Genomic DNA, 21,954 nt, shown 5'->3' on the forward strand with positions numbered 1-21,954 from the left:
ATGAAATAGTCTTCTGTATAACTGGCAGTTTTTGTGGTAGCAACATGGTGATATAAGAGATGGCAGGGCGAATAACCCGCTCGTAACATGACTCTGTTTTGCTTTAACGTCATTGTCACGGTTGATTGAAAACCATTCCAGGCCCTCTATGACAACGGGTAAAATGTTTCATGGGGTAAATTTTTACAAGAAACTGCTAAGTTACCCGTTGTTTCCATTTTCATTAATTGGGCAATTCGAAAACTAGACCCCATGGAACTTCCGTAAACTGTAACAAGATTGAAAGAAATTCGAATCATCTGTAAATATTGAAAAACGTATGTATACCTTAGGTGCATGAAACCGTGCAACACGATTTTGACAAACTTGTCGTCATCAAATTGCACGTGTTTTGTGCTTTTTAGTGTTTTCATTACATGACGTCATACATTTTATGGTTGAGTAATTCTGAACACTGATTTTGGTGCATAGTAACTAATTTTTTCATCTGACCAAATTTCATAAGTTTTGGTCATGCGGTCAAAAAAAAAATTCGAATATTATGCTACCCTGCGTTTCTTTTTCCTTTCAGTATATATCTAATGAAAAAGTTTGATGATCATAGGTCTTCACATTTATTCATAGTTCATCTGAATCATCAAACTCCACATTTTGGTCCTGACGTCTTTGGTAGGCTTAATTGTTTGAAGCCCTTATTGGTATGGTACAATTCAAAACAAGGATCTACACATAGTCCTACATCACATATCCTGCATTCATAGGATGACCGTACTGTTTTGCGACCGTCTCCAACAGATTTCCTTTTTCCCGTTGTGGTAGAGCACACTGGACACTTCCTCACAGGCTTAGACTTGTTACCTTCATTCTGTTTGATCTTGGAAAGATAAACTGGCGATTTCCAAACACTTTAGCAATAACTGGCCATAACCCATACCGAAAAAAGTTAAAACTTAGTTACAACTTTTGTAACTAAAAAAAGTTACAAAAAGTTATAACTAAGTTATCTGAGTTTGGAACCGCATGTTTTAAGTGAGGTATAATTTAGTTATAACTTAGTTACAAAAGAGATATAATAATAAGATAATATAATAATAATAATAAACAGAACAATTTCAATTGGTCTTTCCATAAAAAGGTGGAAAGACCTAATAAACATAAGCATTTCAAGAGGTCTTTCCAAAGAAAGGTGGAAAGACCTAATAATAACTAGTGCTAATTGTAACGGGAACCGTTACAGATGTTCCCCAAATGCTCCCCAACCCCCTTTTGGTGCCATATTCCCTGTTAGCTTCATTAAATAAGACAAATTCTGTGATTTTTGACTTTAACATCGTTTTCCCGGAAGGATACCAATTATATTCAAATTTTAGCATTGCACCCGTGCGCATGTGAATGCATGTGCATTATGACCATGTCATCTTGTGTATATAATCTATCTATTTTAATATACTTTATATTAAAGCAGTATTGAAAATCACTCATTCAAGTGTAATTTTAATTTCACTCGTTCCAAATGCACGCACGTGCGTGCACGTGCATGATGACCATACTTTCTTGTAGGAATCCCTCATATCTATTTATGTTCTAAATTTCATCCTGTTTCGTGGAAAAACAACGGAGTTATAGCCATTTCAAGTTTCAGCCAATCAGATTGCAGCACACGTGCCTGCGCGTGATTTCATGAATTTTTTCTATATGATATTGTAGGATATCCTAATGAATGACGACGTTGTAAATTTCAAAACATTTCATCAAAAATCAAAGGAGATATAGCCATTTAAAGTTTCAGCCAATCAGATTGCAGCACACGTACATGCGCATGCTTTCATGAAAATTCTTATATATCATGCTGTAGATCTTCATAATGTATGACTATGTTCAAAATTTCAAAGGATTTTGAGAAAAAACAAGAAAGATATTGAGACTTTAGTTTCAGCCAATCAGAGCGAAGCGCACGTGCATGCGTGTGAGATCTTGCTATTTTGACCATGTCGTCTTGTCTATATTACTAATGTATCCTTTCATTATGAGTTTCAAAAAATAGAAAAGTTACGGCAATATCCATTATATTGGTCATTTCACGTGTTGCACGTGCGCGTTCTTGCAAACATGTGCGCGCAAAATGACCTTCGTTCCGCACATCTACATCACATGTCTACTGACCCTAAAAACATTTCACCTTAGTCGGATGTGTAGTTTACAAGATCATTCGTGGACAAAATTTTCCCAAGAAGAAAAATAATGATAACTAGATGTGAAACTCGTTGCGAGCAACGAGAGGTCTTCTGTCCCATTCCGGAAAGAAAACTTAAAATCGAGCTGAAAAAGTAAAAAAGATTTGCACACAAGAGGGATTGAACACGTTAGTCGCCTGCTTGAAATTCCAACACACTAAATATTATGCTATCGGGATCTGTACTCTAAATCTACTTGTATATGTCAACAAAACAGTGCTTCTCTCTTAAAATTAAGAAAGGCGGGTCACTATTCAAAATATAGCGCCAAACGCCACGAGTTAAAAAAAAGAACGTTCTTATAGCGTAAGATTCGAGGTTTAGAAAGTATATTTAACACATTTTATAAATTCCATATTGTTTATATGTATGTAACACTAAAGCGGTGAAATGGTTATGAATTTTAAACTTTTTTAAATTTCCTGTTTATCCCCAAAGTAAACTATCCTGATTAGTTAATCAAAATAGGTTGAAACGTTTCGCTGAAAAATCTGGCTCGCCCTACGACGGTCAAGGAATCAGATATCATTTATGCTCAATAACTTGAATCAGGTTTTTGAGACAAGAATGCTTGAATAAACTCCATGAAGCGATCTTTAAAAAAATCGTTTTCTTTTTTTTTGTTTTATTTATTAGTTTAATATGACACAAGTGTGCATAGGAAAACAGTGGTTAAGATTTATACGTACAATATTCATTGATATTCTTTTTTTAGAAAGTATAACTTATAAGTACGATTTAAGATCTGTTTTTCCGTGGTGCACAAAAGATATTAGGTATCAAATTTCATTTCCACATTTAGTCTTTTCTTTTTTTACTTTGAAAACCAGCCAAAACCAATTATAGAAGACGTTAGCTTGACACAGAACTGCAACGTAACTACGACGTGACAATCCAAGTATTCCTTTACATTTCATTTATCCTTTTGTTACTTTCATTCAAGCAAACGCTCGGCTGCCTCTGTAAACCCCTATTGCGAAATGTCGACGTTGACAGAGACAGCCGCCATTTTGGACCCGCTTCAGATTTTTGAATGCTAATATCTAGAGTTTAGATTTATCAACATTCAAACGAATTATATAGTAAGCATTATAAGGAGGGTTTCTATTAATGTGTCACAACAGTATTAATTTCTGCTATATATTCTTACCAAAAATGCGCAAGTTTGAGTAGATGTAACTAATTCAAAACAAACTTCTGAGAAGTTTCCTTTTCAGATCTTGTAAAACCATTCTTTATAAAGATTTTAGTACCAAAAAATACATAGCCATCCAGCAAGGCACGCAAGTTTGTTTCGGTCGCAGTCGAGCAGGTGCTTGAAAATCTAGTCCAGGGCCTAATCACTCCCCACTCTTGACAGTATATAGAAAAATCAGCACGCCCTAAATTTTAATAAATCTGGTCAATACAGGAAGTTTACATGTTGTTTTTCATCTCATAAAAAAATTCAGCTCCAGTCTCGTATCAATATGCCCGAATCGGAAGGGATGATTCCGGGATTATTTTGTATCAGCCATGATTTGACGTGAACCAAAGTGCAATACTGCTATGACACCTGCAATTAAACTTAATTTTTTTCCTTGCCGGTATATTGCTATTTTCCCGATCTATGATGATTATTTAATGTATGTACCACGTTTCATAAAAATCCGTCACAAGATAGGAAAATTACGGTCAAAACTCGGTGACAGGGGGCTTCGCGGTGAACACGGATTTCTAAAAATATGGCAAAAGTTGAACTGTATGTAATGATCTTGCGCGTTAAACTTGTGCGGTTTTTTCATTTTAATTTTTTTATGGATGCATATTGATTCACATGAGGATGAAAAATTGTTCAAAATAAGTTTGCTTTTTATAACAGGGCGAAAGAAATAGTTTTTGTCATAAGGTTGGGGGTGGGGTTAAAAAAAGCATTGAAAAAATAAATATTATTGAAATATTAAGGTGTTTTCTGCTTAATTACGATTGATTTGCCTCAATAATTATTTTTTCCGACCGGATTTCTTTATCTGTTACCAATGTGTTCCAAATAAACCGATGTTTACACATATTCAGAATTTTTATTTTGCTCCGAGTGTGGTCTGAATTTTTTAAATTTATAGATTTTAAAATTATTTATGAGTAAATAATGTTAACGAGTGTAATGGCAAGGTAATTTTTAAGCTGTCCTCTAAATTTCATGCATTTCTCTCAACCCGATACATCCAAATCAGGCCGTGGTGTGGCCAACATAATTTATTTTAGAGGAAATCTGGACTAATTTTCTATGCTCCATTGAACATGAACGAACAGCAATGGCGGCCGAAAAATGCCATTATTTCTCATTTTCCGTCTAAACTCACAAAATAAAACCTTAATTCTTAGACTACAATATTTCTAAGTACAAAATTCGGTTTTACTGCAGGTGTCACAACAGTATTAATTTCTGCTATATATTCTTACCAAAAATGCGCAAGTTTGAGTAGATGTAACTAATTCAAAACAAACTTCTGAGAAGTTTCCTTTTCAGATCTTGTAAAACCATTCTTTATAAAGATTTTAGTACCAAAAAATACATAGCCATCCAGCAAGGCACGCAAGTTTGTTTCGGTCGAAGTCGAGCAGGTGCTTGAAAATCTAGTCCAGGGCCTAATCACTCCCCACTCTTGACAGTATATAGAAAAATCAGCACGCCCTAAATTTTAATAAATCTGGTCAATACAGGAAGTTTACATGTTGTTTTTTATCTCATAAAAAAATTCAGCTCCAGTCTCGTATCAAAATGCCCGAATCGGAAGGGAAGATTCCGGGATTATTTTGTGTCAGCCATGATTTGACGTGAACCAAAGTGTAATACTGTTATGACACCTGCAATATACCAAAAATAAATGAAAAATATTGAAAAACAAAAAAGTTAGAAAATACAATTTTTTTAAATTTGCATCTCGTAACGACCGGAAGAACTTCATTTTTTGTCATCACTAAATCAAAACCCATTTTAGCTAAGCTTGGAAAACCATCAACTCGTATCAGTCCTTTCATTACTTTCAGTACTTTGATTTAAAATCAAAGTTAAAGAATTTTCACATTGTCCCTGTTTCCATGGCAACTATTGACAATTTGCAATTTTTAAATGCAAATCGCACAATTCACTAAATCAAAACCCATTTTAGCTAAGCTTGGAAAACCATCAACTCGTATCAGTCCTTTCATTACTTTCAGTACTTTGATTTAAAATCAAAGTTAAAGAATTTTCACTTTGTCCCTGTTTCCATGGCAACTATTGACAATTTGCAATTTTTAAATGCAAATCGCACAATTACATATACTAACCATTACAACAACAAAGTTTCATGAAGAATGTCCAAGGGACCAGCGAGAACACTCGCGGACAAAATTCGTCGCTTTTTGCAGGTTTCCATGGCAACGGTAGCCATTTTGAAACTGAATGACCACATGGCACCACAACAACCAGTGATCATCCTTTGAGGAAAGTTTCGGGAAGATTGTCCCAGCCATCTCCGAGAAAACGCCTGGACAAAAAACATGCATACAATCGCAATATGTCGTCCCGACGACTTCGTCTGGGACGACATAACTAGAAAGTCTGCTATTGCAAGCAATAGCATATGTCGCCCCGTACTGAACAGGATTATCATTTTTATCATCACTAAAACAATGGTCCATTAGCTAAGCTTGGACAACCACCGAGTCGTATCAGTCCTTTCCGTTGGAAACGAAAGACCTTAATTGGGTACATCCCACTAATTATTTTTAGAATCGGTAGGAGAAGAAAGTAGTGCAGGAAAAAATTACAAGTTCCTAAATTTGCAGACTTGCATAAAAGAATTCGGGCAGATGTACTGAACTGAGCCTCATACTTGTTAATTGGCAGTATCTTTCCTATCAAAAAAGCTTGGCAAGTGTAATTTATTAAGAAGATCAGCCGAATTATTTTGTGTATTATAACGCCAGTGAGAACTCTGAAATTTCCCTACTTTCACTTTCATTTTTAGAGGTTCTGCCGGAAAACGAATCTGACATGCCACCTTCAATTCGAGCATTTCTGCATTGCACAGAGCTGATGTTTGTTATGAGATGATAAATCATGTGTAAACTTTCTCAGTTTAGCGGAATCATGAACATTTTCGGCGAGATGAATGTTTTGTATACAGTGGTGATCAAGGCTTCGCGCACCTGCAGGAGCGGATCCAAGGATTTATGAATGAATAAAAACTATGGAAATGACGTACCAATTTTCTAATTCATACTTGCACTATCTAATGAAATGAATAATATACAAGTAATAGATATACAAGAAAACGCAAAATGATAATAAATGCAGCTGACAATCGTTATTTTTTTTTATATAGATAAAATAAAATAATTATAAATTCAAGAGACAAAACAGAAGGAGAATTTGTAAGTTGTATATGTTATATCTGTGTATTCTACCTGGCTGTGCGCTTCAAAAGGGGGGGGGGGGGTCGTCTTGAACATAGTACCTTAGCCATAACGTTTGAACGGTAAGGGCTAGGGCTTTCGTATTTCAAATATGTAATCCTTGTTAAAAGAACTTTTATTGGATACGAAGAACTTTGACCCTTTGACCTAGACCTTGGAGAACACATGTGTACATCTTAACCTTTTTTTCTGTTTCGTTTCTATGGCAACTGTGAGCGACTCATTACAATTATTTTAAAAGTAGAAATCACTTTGACACATTGCAAGGAATAAACATTGAAAGTTTCAAAACGATTGCTTGCGTAGTTATTGAGAAAATTGAAATTAAAGAATTTTAACTTTCCCCTGGTTTCCATGGCAATAATCGATTATTTGAAAATTTTAAATGCGAATCGCACAACTACAGATACTAATCATTGAAATAAGCAAAGTTTCATGAAGAACGTTTAAGGGACCAGAGAGAACACTCGCGGACAAAATTCGTCGCTTTTTACAGGTTTCCATGGCAACGGTAGACATATTGGAACTGAACGACCTCACTGCACAACTACAACCAGTGATCGTCCTTTGAGGAAAGTTTCAGGAAGATTGTCCCAACCATCTCCGAGAAACAGCCTGGATAAAAAAAACATGCGTACAATATCAATATGTCGTCCCCGACTTCGTTCGGGGCGACATAATAACTCCTGAATTTTTCCCATCAATAATTCCTGAATTTTCCCCTTCAATTCGAGCATTTCTGCATTGCACAGAGCTGATGTTTGTTATGAGATGATAAATCATGTGTAAACTTTCTCAGTTTAGCGGAATCATGAACATTTTCGGCGAGATGAATGTTTTGTATACAGTGGTGATCAAGGCTTCGCGCACCTGCAGGAGCGGATCCAAGGATTTATGAATGAATAAAAACTATGGAAATGACGTACCAATTTTCTAATTCATACTTGCACTATCTAATGAAATAATATACAAGTAATAGATATACAAGAAAACGCAAAATGATAATAAATGCAGCTGACAATCGTTATTTTTTTTTTTATATAGATAAAATAAAATAATTATAAATTCAAGAGACAAAACAAAAGGAGAATGAATGATGGCAAAATTTCACATGACGGGAACTGAATTTTATGAATGAAACTTTTAAAACGTTACTTGTAAGTTGTATATGTTATATCTGTGTATTCTACCTGGCTGTGCGCTTCAAAAGGGGGGGGTCGTCTTGAACATAGTACCTTAGCCATAACGTTTGAACGGTAAGGGCTAGGGCTTTCGTATTTCAAATATGTAATCCTTGTGAAAAGAACTTTTATTGGATATGAAGGACTTTGACCCTTTGACCTAGACCTTGGAGAACACATGTGTACATCTTAACCTTTTTTTCTGTTTCGTTTCTATGGCAACTGTGAGCGACTCATTACAATTATTTTAAAAGTAGAAATCACTTTGACACATTGCAAGGAATAAACATTGAAAGTTTCAAAATGATTGCTTGCGTAGTTATTGAGAAAATTGAAATTAAAGAATTTTAACTTTCCCCTGGTTTCCATGGCAATAATCAATTATTTGAAAATTTTAAATGCAAATCGCACAACTACAGATACTAATCATTAAAATAAGCAAAATTTCACGACGAACGTTTAAGGGACCAGAGAGAACACTCGCGGACAAAATTCGTCGCTTTTTACAGGTTTCCATGGCAACGGTAGACATATTGGAACTGAACGACCTCACTGCACAACTACAACCAGTGATCGTCCTTTGAGGAAAGTTTCAGGAAGATTGTCCCAACCATCTCCGAGAAACAGCCTGGATAAAAAAAACATGCGTACAATATCAATATGTCGTCCCCGACTTCGTTCGGGGCGACATAATAAGAAACAGAGTAAAAACAATATGTTCCCCAACTTCGTTTGGGGAACATAATAAACAGAACAATTTCAATAAGTCTTTCCACGGAAAGGTGGAAAGACCTAAAGATAATTTAAAACAAATTAAAGACAACTAGGGCTAATTGTAACGGGAACCGTTACAGATGTTCCCCAAACGCTCCCCAACTCCCTTTTGGTGCCGTATTCCCTGTAAGCTTCATTAAATAAGACGAACTCTATGCGTTTTAGACTATAACAATGTTTTCCAAGAAGTATATTCAGTATATTCAAATTTATGCATTGCACGCATGCGCATTTGAATGCATGTGCGTAATGACCATATCATCTTGTCTACACTATTTATATACTAGAAATTACAGCGTTTTATCCAAAAGTATCAAAAAATACGTTTTAATCTAGTGTATTTGTAATTTTACTCATTTTACATGCACGCATGTGCATGCGTGTGCATGTCGATTGTATCTTCTTGTAGGAGTCTGTTATGTTTGTCTATGTTCTAAATCCCATCCTGTTTGGTTGAAAAACGAGGAAGTTATAGCCATTTTAAGTTTAAGCCAATCAGATTGCAGCGCACGTGTATTTCACGAAAATATATATCATATTGTAGGACATCCTAATGCATGATTATGTTTAAAATTTTAAAGCATTTCGTCAAAAATTTAAAAAAGATATTGCAATTTTTGTTTCAGCGAATCACAGCAAAGCACACGTGCATGCACGTGCATGCATGTGCATGACGACCATACTTCCTTGTGGGAGTCCATTATGTTTGTCTATGTTCTAAATCCCATACTGTTTCGTTGAAAAACAAGGGAGTTATAGCCATTTAAAGTTTAAGCCAATCAGATTGCAGCTCACGTGCATGCGCGTGTTTACATGACAATTGTTATATATCATATTGTAGTACATCCTAAAGTATGCCTATCTTCTAAATTTCATAGCATTTCGTCAAAAAACAGAAAAGATATTGAGGTTTTTGTTGCAGCCAAAAGCAGCGCACGTGCATGCGCGTGAAAGAGTGTCACGTTATCTACACCATTAATATAAGTTTTAAAATATTTCATCAAAAAATGTTAAAGTTATGGCTATATAAAGTATATCCGTCATTTCACTCATTTCACGCGCCCGCACGTGCATGCGTATGCGCACAAAATGACCTTCGTGTTGCACACCTACACTACACACCTATTAACCCGAAAAAGGTTTTAGCTCAGTTGGGTGAACAGTTTCAAAGAAGAAAAAAAAGAATAATAATAATAATAATAATAATAATGAGAACACTCGCGGAGAATAATAATAATAATAATAATAATAATGGCTTGGGGAACATAATTACAATTTTACTTACTAAACATGATAGCTTGGCTTATTGTCAAATACAATTGAATGAATGCGCATGCATGTTTTCAAGTCTACCTTATTTTTCATCATGTCATCTTCAACAGATTGAAATTTCTCTGGTTGTTTTATAGAATACATTTTTAGCACGTAGAAATTAGGGTCATTGTAAAATTACCTAGCATACTGCATTCTACTCTTGCTAAGAACAAAGTACGGTATTGGCCAAACAAGAGGCCCAAGGGCCACATTGCTCACCTGAGCAAATCGGCTAGGAAAAAGCACAAATCAGAAGGGGGGATGGGGGGTGTTGAATTTAATACTACTTGAGAATGCTTTCATATTAATACAGCATATGACTTTGCTGTTCTTGATAAAAAGATATTTTAAAAAACATTTTCTTCCTATATATAACTTCATAAAAATTTGAATTTGATTCCCCATTGTTTCCCTCCCTACACCAAAGGGCCATGATTTGAATAAATTTAAATCAGGAATTTGAACAAACTTAATTCTACACTACCCGTAAATGCTTCCATATAAATACTAGTATCACTAATCATGGCTTTGCTATTCTTGAGAAGAAGATTTTTAAAATATATTTAGTGTAAAACTTGGATCCCCCGTTGTGACCCCACCCTATCCCTGGGGGGTCATAATATGAACAAACTAGAATCAACACTACCTGAGAATGATTCCATATAAATATCACTAATCATGGCTTTGAAGTACTTGAGAAGACGATTTTTAAAGATTTCCCTATCAAGTCCTATGTAAAACTTTGATCAGCCATTTTGGCCCCATCCTACCCCTGGGGGTCATAATTTGAACAAACTTGAATCAACACTACAGGAGGATGCTTCCACGTGAGTTTCATCTTTCCTGGCCCAGTGGTTCTTGAGAAGAAGATTATTAAAGATTTTCCCTATATACTCCTATGTAAAACTTTGGTTGGCCATTGTGGCCCCACCCTACCCCCAGGGGTCATGATTTGAACAAACTTGAATCTACACTACAGGAGGATGCTTCCACATGAGTTTCATCTTTCCTGGCCCAGTGGTTCTTGAGAAGAAGATTTTTAAAGATTTTCCCTATACACTCCTATGTAAAACTTTGGTCGGCCATGGTGGCCCCACCCTATCCCTGGGGGTCATGATTTGAACAAACTTGAATCTACACAACAGGAGGATGCATCAACATGAGTTTCATCTTTCCTGGCCCAGTGGTTCTTAGGAAGAAGATTTTTAAAGATTTTCCCTATATCTTCACTAATGTCTTAAGAGTCTTTAGGCCTTATACCCCTGCGAGACGATCATGAATAATTCATGAATTTCCTTGAATTTTTCATGAATTTTATTCATGAAATGTTCATGAAATGTTCATGAAGATCCTATGAACTTATTATTGGACATTTTCAAATCATGAATTTTTATTCATGAAAGAAAATTGATGAATATTCATGAATATTTTTTTTCATGAATAATTCATGAGGAGTCATATTCATAAAGATTCATCATTTCAAGAATGTCCAATAATAAGTTCATAGGATCTTCATGAACTGTTCATGAATAATTTGATGAATTTTTTCAGGAATGTTCATGAATGAATAAAATTCATGAACCATTAGCATTCATGAATATTCTTGCTTATTTGTAAACAAAAAATGCAATATTATTATTCATGTTTATTCATGAAAATGCATGAAGTCATGCTAAAAAAGTAACAGTAGATGTTTTATAATACAGCATCTTGAAAGATTTCACAGAAATGTTGTTTGTTTTCCAACCATGGCAACAAAATCTTTGTTAAAAAACTTAAAATAGACAGTTCTGACATATTAAACCATAGTAAATGAGTAATGTAGTTCATTCCTGGTAAAAGTATAAAAAAAAATTCAATTCAAACGCAACTCTTTGCAGAATGTTTAACCTTACTTGGTCAAGAGGAGAGGGGGGTCCTTCCTCAGCATGTTTCAAAGTGTGTTTTAATGCCAGAAATTGAACAGTTTTTAATTCCAGTCTAGGAGAAAAGTTTAATTGCCTTATTGTTTTATTAAATGACATACATACCAGCCATTCTGAACGGGTCACGATTAGCAGTGTGGTGGCGAACATTTTAAAGCATACAGGAAAATTTAAATAGTTTTAAAGCTGAAATAATGTGTTTCCAAACTAAAAGGTCCCCTAGATATTGGTTGCTTAAATTTATTTCATTTATTTAGCATATGGGGCAAGTACATAGAATTGGGGGGGGGGGCTTAACCAACAAAATAAAGATAAACTCCAATTTTCAATTCCTATATTATGTATATATTTGCAAAATATAGGGGGGGCTAAGCCTATTTATTATACTTCAATTACAGTAGAAATAAAATAGATCAGCTTATTATGTAGTCTATCCAGAAATGAAAATATCAAATATTACTTCTTTCATGTAAACAGTCTAAAACAGGGAAGTATTCACCATATATTCAATTTCAATATAACTTGTATAGCCTTATGACTCCCTTCCCAAATACTCTTACAATTATGAGACATTTTTTCTTTCTTAAAATAGGAATTAGAAATAGGAAGATTTCTAATGAAGGAATTTGTCATAGATTTAACAATCTAACGGTGTTTCCAAAAAGGCAATAACTGGGTCCATAGGACATTCATCCTTCAACAATAGAATATTTTATCTACATTTGTCATCATATTTTACAGGGATCCAGCAGATACCGAAAAAGGGACAACGCTTCGACTGAATGTGTCATCCATTATATACCGGTATAGATCTTTTCATGAGGCTTTACATACTGTAAATGTATTACATTTGGCGTGTACAATATTTGGCGTAAATTCAATTTTCAACAAGTTATCGTAGATTTAATTTAGCTCAATCTGAATGTGCTAGTTATAAAATTCATATACAAGACATTTAATGATGTACTTGGATTATTGGACTATGTTTCCCACTAAATAGAATACATGGCTAAATGTAATATGTTCACATTATGTATAGTATATCTCATATTTCTTACACTCATGAAGAGTGTGACAACTTCCAAGTAGAATTTATTTTATTTTGTATTGGGTAAATTTTGGGCTGCACTTTTTTTCTTCAATATTTCAAACCTACTACAGCAAAACTCGGTTAGTACGAACATGGATATTGTGAATTCACGAAGTTATCTCTGATCCCCAGCTATATAAATTTAATGAATTTCTTATACTGTTATAATGGATTACGGATATAGCAAAGTAATTTCACAGGTCCCAGTGACTTTGTTATAACCGAGTTTTACTGTAGTTTATTTATTTATCAAATTCACGAAAGCTCACATACTATGGTAAATCAATTAACCATAATACTAGTTAAATTTGGCACATACTTTCTAATTAAATCATCAAATTTGATTGGAAAAAAATTTGTTAACAAGTACTTTTCTCCTTCGGTGTGCCTAACATTACATCCCAACGATTGAAAATGCACGTTGATAGGTACATGTAAGTTCTCCATAAAAAATGGCTAACTGTGCAGATTGTTTGCACATTTGTTTCAATGAATAACATTTTCTAAAAAATACTTCAGTGTAACAAGACAAATATTGCATGTTTATTTCAATACACTATACATGAACTTAAGAAAAAAATTAAGGATGTTGACTTTGTATATCTGCTAGTTACTTGTGTAATTAGTTTTATATATATATTTAGGATGTACACAGGCATAATATATAATTGTTAATATTTGAGAAAGTATTCACTTTTTTGTGTAGATGTTCACTTCCAACTTAATACATTTTCCAGGTTCTTGTGAAAAGTGTTTTATATGGCACCATTCAGCAACAAATACCCGATGTACTCTTTGCCGGTGGAATTGTGACCTCAGTCTAGTACTCACGACACTGCTAAATGGCATAGAATTTCCTTTTGAGACAAGCAAATTGTTTCAAACATTTTACACCTGCAGGTTGGTACTTATAAAATTTTGTTTGAAGGTAAATAAAGGCTAACGCGATCTGAAAATACAAGCCAGATGTACCGGTAGTACAAAAGTGTTGATACAAGTCATTTAAAATTTTCATTTCTTTGCAGATAGTGATGAGTGCACCAAAAGTTTTTATCATGATCTCGTCCAACATCATAGGTACAACTGGTCACTGTGATTTCTTAAATAAGAAGACATGTTGTTAAGGCGGTTACATATGTACATGTGGCTCCAATTGATGCTTGACTGTTTTCCTTCACTTTATAAGTTGACCTGGATTGGTCTCTGATGCAGTAATATGGAGCCATGTCATGTTTTAAATCCCATCTTCCCACTGTCACAAAGTGCTAAAATAAAAATGACTTTGATTTAAATATATATATTTTTTGTTTTTATAAAATGTAAACAAAACATTTTTAATACAGAAATTAAAATACAGTACACGTGGAAATTTTAGCGAGATGCAAATTTAGTGATCTGTCTTTAAAATTTGGTATTTTCTATTTAGCAAGAAGTAATTTTAGTGATTTTTAAAAGCTTACTAACTTTAGAATATTTGTATATAATTTTAATTAACATAATTATTACAACTTAAACACATTTAATTTTCAGTGAAATTCAATTTTAGCAATCTCAGAAACCTAGCTGATAATGCCTCGCTAAAAATTCTGCTTATACGATATTAAAACTACTAATTAAATAAGTATCTTAAATGTAAATCCTTTGAAGGTTTTGCTTGTCAGATTCTTTGCTGATATGGTTACTTACCTTTAATTTTGTCATGACAGGTGAGGCACATGGCTAAACTTCATGCTGGATGAGTTCTTGATCAAATCAGTGATGTCCTAAGATTTCCAGATATGCAGACAAAATCCTGTAATATAGCAAACTTCTTAACATGTCCTTCGAATTATTGCACAGTTGTGCCAGTATGCATTACTAATAAGTTATATTTAGAGTACGAGTTTCCTACTGTATCAGAGATACAGGGCGGGGCTTGAGGCGAGAGCAAAAAAGAAAAATGCTTCGGGGAGATCATATTCTTAGAGAAATGTCCAACCAGATAAATGGAAAAAAGGGGGAGTGCTATTCTGAGAGAAATGTTCGACAATGTCATCCACCGGTCGTCATAATATACAAAATTGAAATAAACAGATGAAAGGAAAGGGGGGCATTTACCTTCATGTTTTAATAAAATGTAGAGTAACCAAAGGGGGATCCAGCACTCACAGGTGCGCATTGGTATGCCCCCACCCCACCCCCTTCGAGCCTTTTCTATTTGGCTTTTGTAGATTGTTTTTGCTAACCTTGTAAACATACGCTTTGTAATTTATCACAAGTAACGATATCACGCACATGGTGTCTGGGTTGATTATTTATCTACCTCCACGAAAAACGATTTTCCATTTTTTTTTGGGGGGGTGGTGTGTAAAAGTAATCATTTGTGAACTGCCCAACTCCCTCCATTCTAAATTTTTTGAATCCAACACTCATAACTTTATGTTCACGTTGAAATTTTTTTTTCTGAATTCACCTAAAATTTTAAGTAAATACTAACAGTGCTATCATGCGAAATGAACGATTGTTACGTCTGTCAACGCTAAAAAAAAATGTACTGTATCATTGATATTTTGCAGATACAGTACGGTTTCTGCTCATTTGCGTAAGAAACGCCCACAAAAAGTGTTCTGTATCGTAGTTACAGTATGGTTGACTTTAAAGGAAAACTCGCTGGGTCATGTCACAATTTAGGTGTAATGAGTTATAAATCTGGTAAATGTCCATTTACTGGATATTTAATGCAAATCTTAACCTTCTTCATTAAATTTTATAAATTATTTTACTAGATAAACAGAATAGAAATTGTCCTTTTTATACCAAAAAATGTTTTCATAAAAAATTTTGATTTTAGAATATTTGTTTTACACACTGTATTTTCATATCTAGGGTGCCATACTAAGGCCAACAATAACAAAATGATTTGTACTCAGACTGACCCATTAAAATCAGCCCTATCATTAGCAATCATTTTTTCAGCACTTCAATTTTCATTTTCCCCCTTATTTCCATAGACATTTTAAAAGATAAGGTATTTTTTTAAGGATGCGTTTCGATCTATACATATATAATCGATCTAGCTAGTAATGAAAACATCAACAGATTTCTGAGTCTGTGATTGTGAATATGAAAGTTATCAATTTTTTCAATCCCGGATACTGTAAGACAAAAAAACCCCACCTACTAACCTGGATAAAAACATATTTATTGATGGCCAATGTTGACAAGTATATTAATCATTTAGTAAAAAAAAAAATTGATTCATACCCTCGTGTGCCCATATTTCGACAGTCTTTCAATGTATTAATGCAATATTTTATTTTATGTAAGCAAAAATCCATTGAAATAAATTGAGCGGTAAATACATCATTCAAATTGTATTCTTTCCTGTGTAAAGATTTATCCAGTCAGTCTTATCTACTTCTATTGGTGATGAGTTCAAAAGTGACATAAAAAACAATGGGCGCCGCCATTACCGAGTCCTAATTTCGACGGTTACATCATCGATCGATATGCAAGCAATCAGGAAGGCCAAGCAAAACAAATTTTTAGTAGAAATGAAATTAGATTAATTTTTTGCAATAGAAGGTTATTTAATGGCCACGATTGTAAATTTAACATTTGAATTCATCACTTTGTCACTCCTAAATGCAATGAGGACAGATGAATTAGTCATACGAGGCAGATAGCCTGTGTGCTGCAACGGTATTTCAGGTCACTCAATATTGACAAGGCCCCCCAATCTTCATTTCATCATACTGGGCCCATTTTGTGAATATAATTTTGTCATAGTTGAAAATTTCTTATGGTGAAAATGTCCAATATACACACCGATATGGTGTGTACAACATGTAGTTTGATGTCATTTTATTTACAGGATCAGCCAACAAATATTAACAATAGGTAAACTTATATAACCTTTTTTTTTTTTTTTTTTTTTTTTACATATAATCCGTATAGAGTTATTAAATATTATTTTAGTACCTTTTTAATGTAAGTAGAGAATGAAATAATTTTGTTTTAAAAAGTATGTAATGGTGAAAAAGTTTAAAAGAAACAAAATGTAATATTCTAAGCATTGAAATAATTCTATGTAAAGATTCATTATAGTACTTAATTAAAAGGGGAAAAAAGTATTAAAAAAAAAAAGATAGAAAGAAAATACACAATTACATTTTCAGGATATTGCAGATGATTACCAAAATTCATTAAAATTTAAGTATAACAACATTCTTAGTCATTGTGTTTTTAATTCAAAATATGATAAAAATTCATTATTTTCTTTTTTAAAAATATAGTTCTGATAAATTCAAAATAAAACTGGCTTGGCCTTATTTTCCATAACTTAGTCGCGCGATATTCATTACTGAATTGTCAGTCTATGCAGACGGCATTTTGTCAAGTTATTTGTAGCAAACATATTCCAGTAATCAGATTTCATATCTGTGTCAAAAAGTGATATTACGCAAGGCAGACATTTTTTCCCCTAAAATTATATGAAATGAAAGCTTTCGTGTTTGAAATGTATTTTCATTCATGATATAGGTAATATAATCGTAAGTCTACAGGGGTACTATGTTTACACAGACCAGCCTGATCTCGCAAGAATGAGCCAGATATAAACAAAATAAGAAAACCGTTGAAATTCGGACACTGTCGAATTTAGGACCTTCGTCCATATCATTATACATTTAATCTGTTGACAAGGGTATCATCCCATTTTAACAGTGAGGTGATTACGTTGAAGATTTTGATTCCCACTGTGGGACATGGAGACTGGTCCTTCATACGAGACCGTTAAAACCATGTAACAGGTACTGGCATGAAAAATATACCTCACTACTCAATGGCCCTGAGTGCCGAGTATAGGACAAAATTTGCAGCTCTCCACCGTCAAGTGAGTGCGTCTCCATACGAGTGAAAAATTCTTGAGAGGGAAGTTAAACAACAATCATTCAATTAATTTAGTGAGGTGAGATGACAGTATAGATGAATCATGGGTAAATGTCTAAAAGAAAACCTTGGGGTGGGTGAGGGTAAAGCATCACTACACATCCATGACTTTTTTGTAATATTTTGATATGTTATGTCTTAAGAGAATAAATTCTATATATATGACCTAGAACTTATTCTGTTGCATCAATTTCATACCTGTATTTGATTTGCATTTTTAAGAAGGCTGATCTTTCAAAGTCAGTTATGTCTTAGGTGCTTGACTTTGGATTTTTCAGCAACCGCATCTTTCATCTGTGTTACTGCCTGGTTCTCTTGTACTTCTGCTATAAAATAAGTTTTAGTGTATATAATTGTGTAAGATCGATGAATAAATTGAATATACAGAAAGTTTAACGACCATACTGTCTAAAGTGAGATATATGGTAATTGTATTGAAGTGATTTGAATTTTGTTAAATGTTGAATGCAGCGAGATAGCAAAAAATATATGAACATCTTATCTTTGGGAAGTAGATCTAAATGGCTACAAACATTTATAGCTCAAAAGTTGATCCAGTGACATACAACAGGTAAAACTTTATTTAAAAAAAAATATTTACCCACACAAAAGTGATGCAGCCACAATATGACGTTTGTACCCATCGGACACTGACAAAACTTCTCCTCTATAATCAGCTGATAATAACATTATCGTCCTCAAATTCAAGAAAAATCTGTTAACAAATTAAGGCGTAAGATGATTACGAAACTATTTCATTCGGGTATAAAATAAAACACTTCATTTTCTATCAAAATAAACAAGAAACAGTAGACATTCTCTGATTGTTTACCTGTACTTCGATCGATTTTTTTCCAGGTGGACACTCGCACCCAAGCTTTTCTGACACGCAATTCATCCATCGTAAGCCAGAGAACCCTTCTGCGATGTAAAACTACTTAACTTTCCCCCGAAAGCCTTGTGTAAACCAGAAACACGCTTAACTCAATACACAACTCCATGTGTCAGGTACCCAGAAGTGAAAAAAAATCATAAAATCTCGCGAGTCACGTGACGAGACTTACAGACCCTATTATGTATCTTTAGTGTAATCTACTTGTGTGCCAAATTATATTGAAATCAGATCAAAACTGTAAGACTGAAGCTCTAGCGGTTTGTACTTATAGCAAAGGAAGAGGAAAGTAGGAATTGAAACTTTACAAAAGCAATAAATAGAATAATGATCCTTGAATAAGTCTCTTTATGTTCTTAGTGTAGTCTACTTGCCACATTATACTGTAGACGTACTTTTTTTCACGGGGTCATAATTCCGCGGAATCTCAATTTCTGTTTAATCCACGGGTAGAAAATTACGTGGATTTCAGCTTAGACTGTCACTATATGCCATACATTTATATTAAGTACGCTAAGACATATTTCCGCGGAAAGTTTGTGTCCGCGTATATAGTGTAAATTAATACCACGCGGAAAAAAGTACTTCTACAGTATCATAATCAGACTAAAACTGTATTTGAAGTAGCATTTTGAGAGTATTTAACAGAAATTGCTATTTTTAGTAACCAAGGCAATTACGTTCATTGAAATCAAAAACCGATATACAGAATTATGTATCTTAGTGTAATCTACTTGTGTATTAAGTTATATTGAAATCAAACCAAAACTGTAGGAGTAGTGTTTTGAAACAATTTCACAGAAATTTCTATTTTTAGTAACCACAGCAACATCGTTCATCGAAATCAAAAACCGATACATAGAATTATTTTTCTTAGTGTAGTCTACTTGTGTGCTAAGTTATACTGGAATCAGACCAAAACTGTAGGAGGAGTAGCATTTTGAAACAATTTCACAGAAATTTTTATTTTTAGTAACCACGGCAACACTGTTCATTAAAATCAACAAGAGCCCATGGGCCATATCGCTCACCTGAGTAACTTGGGTCAGATGCAGTTCTTTACAAGATTCCCCCTCTTGCTATACCAATCATGCCCCACTACCCCCTTCCCTTTCATGATTTTAAAACTTTAGAATCTACACTACCCCAGGATGCTTCCACATAAGTTTCAGCTTTCCTGGCCCAATTGTTCTTGAAAGAAGATTTTTAAAGATATGTTCTATATATTTCTATGTAAAACTTGGATTCCCTATTGTGGCCCTGTCCAAACCCTGGGGGTCATGATTTTAACAATTTAATATCTATACTACCCGAGGATGCTTCCACATAAGTTTCAGCTTTCCTGGCCCAGTGTTTCTTGAGAAGAAGTTTTTTAAAGATTTTTCATATCAATTTCTATGTAAAACTTGGATTCCCTATTGTGGCCCTGCCCTACCCCCGGGGGTCATGATTTTAACAATTTAATATCTACACTACCCAAGGATGCTTCCACATAAGTTTCAGCTTTCCTGGCCCAGTGGTTCTTGAGAAGAAGATTTTTAAAGATTTGTTCTATATATTTCTATGTAAAACTTGGATTCCCTATTGTGGCCCCGCCCTACCCCCGGGGGTCATGATTTTAATAATTTAATATCTACACTACCCAAGGATGCTTCCATATAAGTTTCAGCTTTCCTGGTCCAGTGGTTCTTGAGAAGAAGATTTTTAAAGATTTGTTCTATATACTTCTATGTAAAATTTGGATTACCTATTGTGGCCCCGACCTACCCCCGGGGGTCATGATTTTAACAATTTAATATCTACACTACCCAAGGATGCTTCCACATAAGTTTCAGCTTTCCTGGCCCAGTGGTTCTTGAGAAGAAGATTTTTAAAGATTTGTTCTATATATTTCTATGTAAAACTTGGATTCCCTATTGTGGCCCCGCCCTACCCCCGGGGGTCATGATTTTAATAATTTAATATCTACACTACCCAAGGCTGTTTCCACATAAGTTTCAGCTTTCCTGGCCCAGTGGTTCTTGAGAAGAAGATTTATAAAGATTTGTTCTATATATTTCTATGTAAAAATTGGATTCCCTATTGTGGCCCCGCCCTACCCCCGGGGGTCATGTTTTTAACAATTTAATATCTACACTACCCAAGGATGCTTCCACATAAGTTTCAGCTTTCCTGGCCCAGTGGTTCTTGAGAAGAAGATTTTTTAGTGACCCCACCCTATTTTTGTATTTTCTTGATTATCTCCCCTTGTAAGGGGACTTGGTCCTTCATTTTAACAATTAAAGCCCCCCTTCACCCAAGGATGCTTTGTACCAAGTTTGGTTAAAATTGGCCCATTGGTTCTTGAAAAGAAGTCGAAAATGTGAAAAGTTTACAGACGGACGGACGGACGGACGACGGACAAAATGTGATCAGAAAAGCTCACTTGAGCCTTCGGCTCAGGTGAGCTAAAAACCGATAAACAGAATTATGTATCTTTGTGTAGTCTACTTGTGTGCTAAGTTGTATTGGAATCGGACCAAAACTGAAGGAGGAGTAGTATTTTGAAAAATTGTTTACGGACAGACAGATGGACGGACGCCGGACGCATTACTATCGCATCAGTTCTTCTGGTCTCGGACCAGTAGAGCTAATAAACTAACCAAGTACATAGTTATGTTGAATAAGGCTGCTTTTCCAAAACTGTGAATTTCCTGGCCCCTGGGTTGGGGGCTCTATTGATTACATAGTGAAAATGCACATTAATTCTTTAAAAATCTTCTTTCTTGCACCTGGGTATTAAACCAATGATCTATGTACATAGTGATGAGTAGGAAAGATGCCGCTTTGAGATTTGTGAATTTCAGTGCCCCTGGGTCAGGGCTTCTTGTGCTAGGGCAGGGTTTTAATGTTTATACATGTATAGTGAAATGCATGAATTCTTTGAAAATCTTTTCCTTTGCTCCTGAGTATTATGCCAATGATCTTAGTACATATTTTAACTAGTAAGAAAGCTGCCTCTTCCAAAATGGTTAATTTCCAGGCCCCTCGGACAGAGGTACTTGGTAGGGGGGGGGGAGGGGATATATATAGTCTGAAAATAATTTAATGCTTTGAAATCAGCACTTTGGTGTTAATCAACAACATGATGAAATAAAATTTATAAAATTTCCAAAATTTTGAAAGATATGGC

At 34.5% G+C, this 21,954-nt stretch overlaps 1 protein-coding gene and 1 long non-coding RNA gene across 4 annotated transcripts in view; both read right to left on the reverse strand.

The window, feature by feature from the left end:
* Positions 1 to 21,954, reverse strand: part of LOC134279700 (multidrug resistance-associated protein 1-like) — a 333,553-nt gene that overhangs the window by 50,814 nt on the left and 260,785 nt on the right. The gene's annotated exons all lie outside the window — the stretch shown is intronic.
* LOC134279697 (uncharacterized) lies at positions 13,571 to 18,951 on the reverse strand. Its single transcript, XR_009994702.1, has 5 exons — positions 18,723 to 18,951; positions 18,492 to 18,605; positions 18,089 to 18,216; positions 14,648 to 14,753; positions 13,571 to 14,226 (listed from the first exon to the last, which is right to left on the reverse strand). It is a non-coding gene; the product is annotated as an uncharacterized LOC134279697 (long non-coding RNA).

This window comes from Saccostrea cucullata, unplaced genomic scaffold, assembly GCF_032062105.1.
Source record: "Saccostrea cucullata isolate Sc308-1 unplaced genomic scaffold, CSIRO_AGI_Scuc_v1 ctg515, whole genome shotgun sequence".
NCBI lineage: Eukaryota > Metazoa > Mollusca > Bivalvia > Ostreida > Ostreidae > Saccostrea > Saccostrea cuccullata.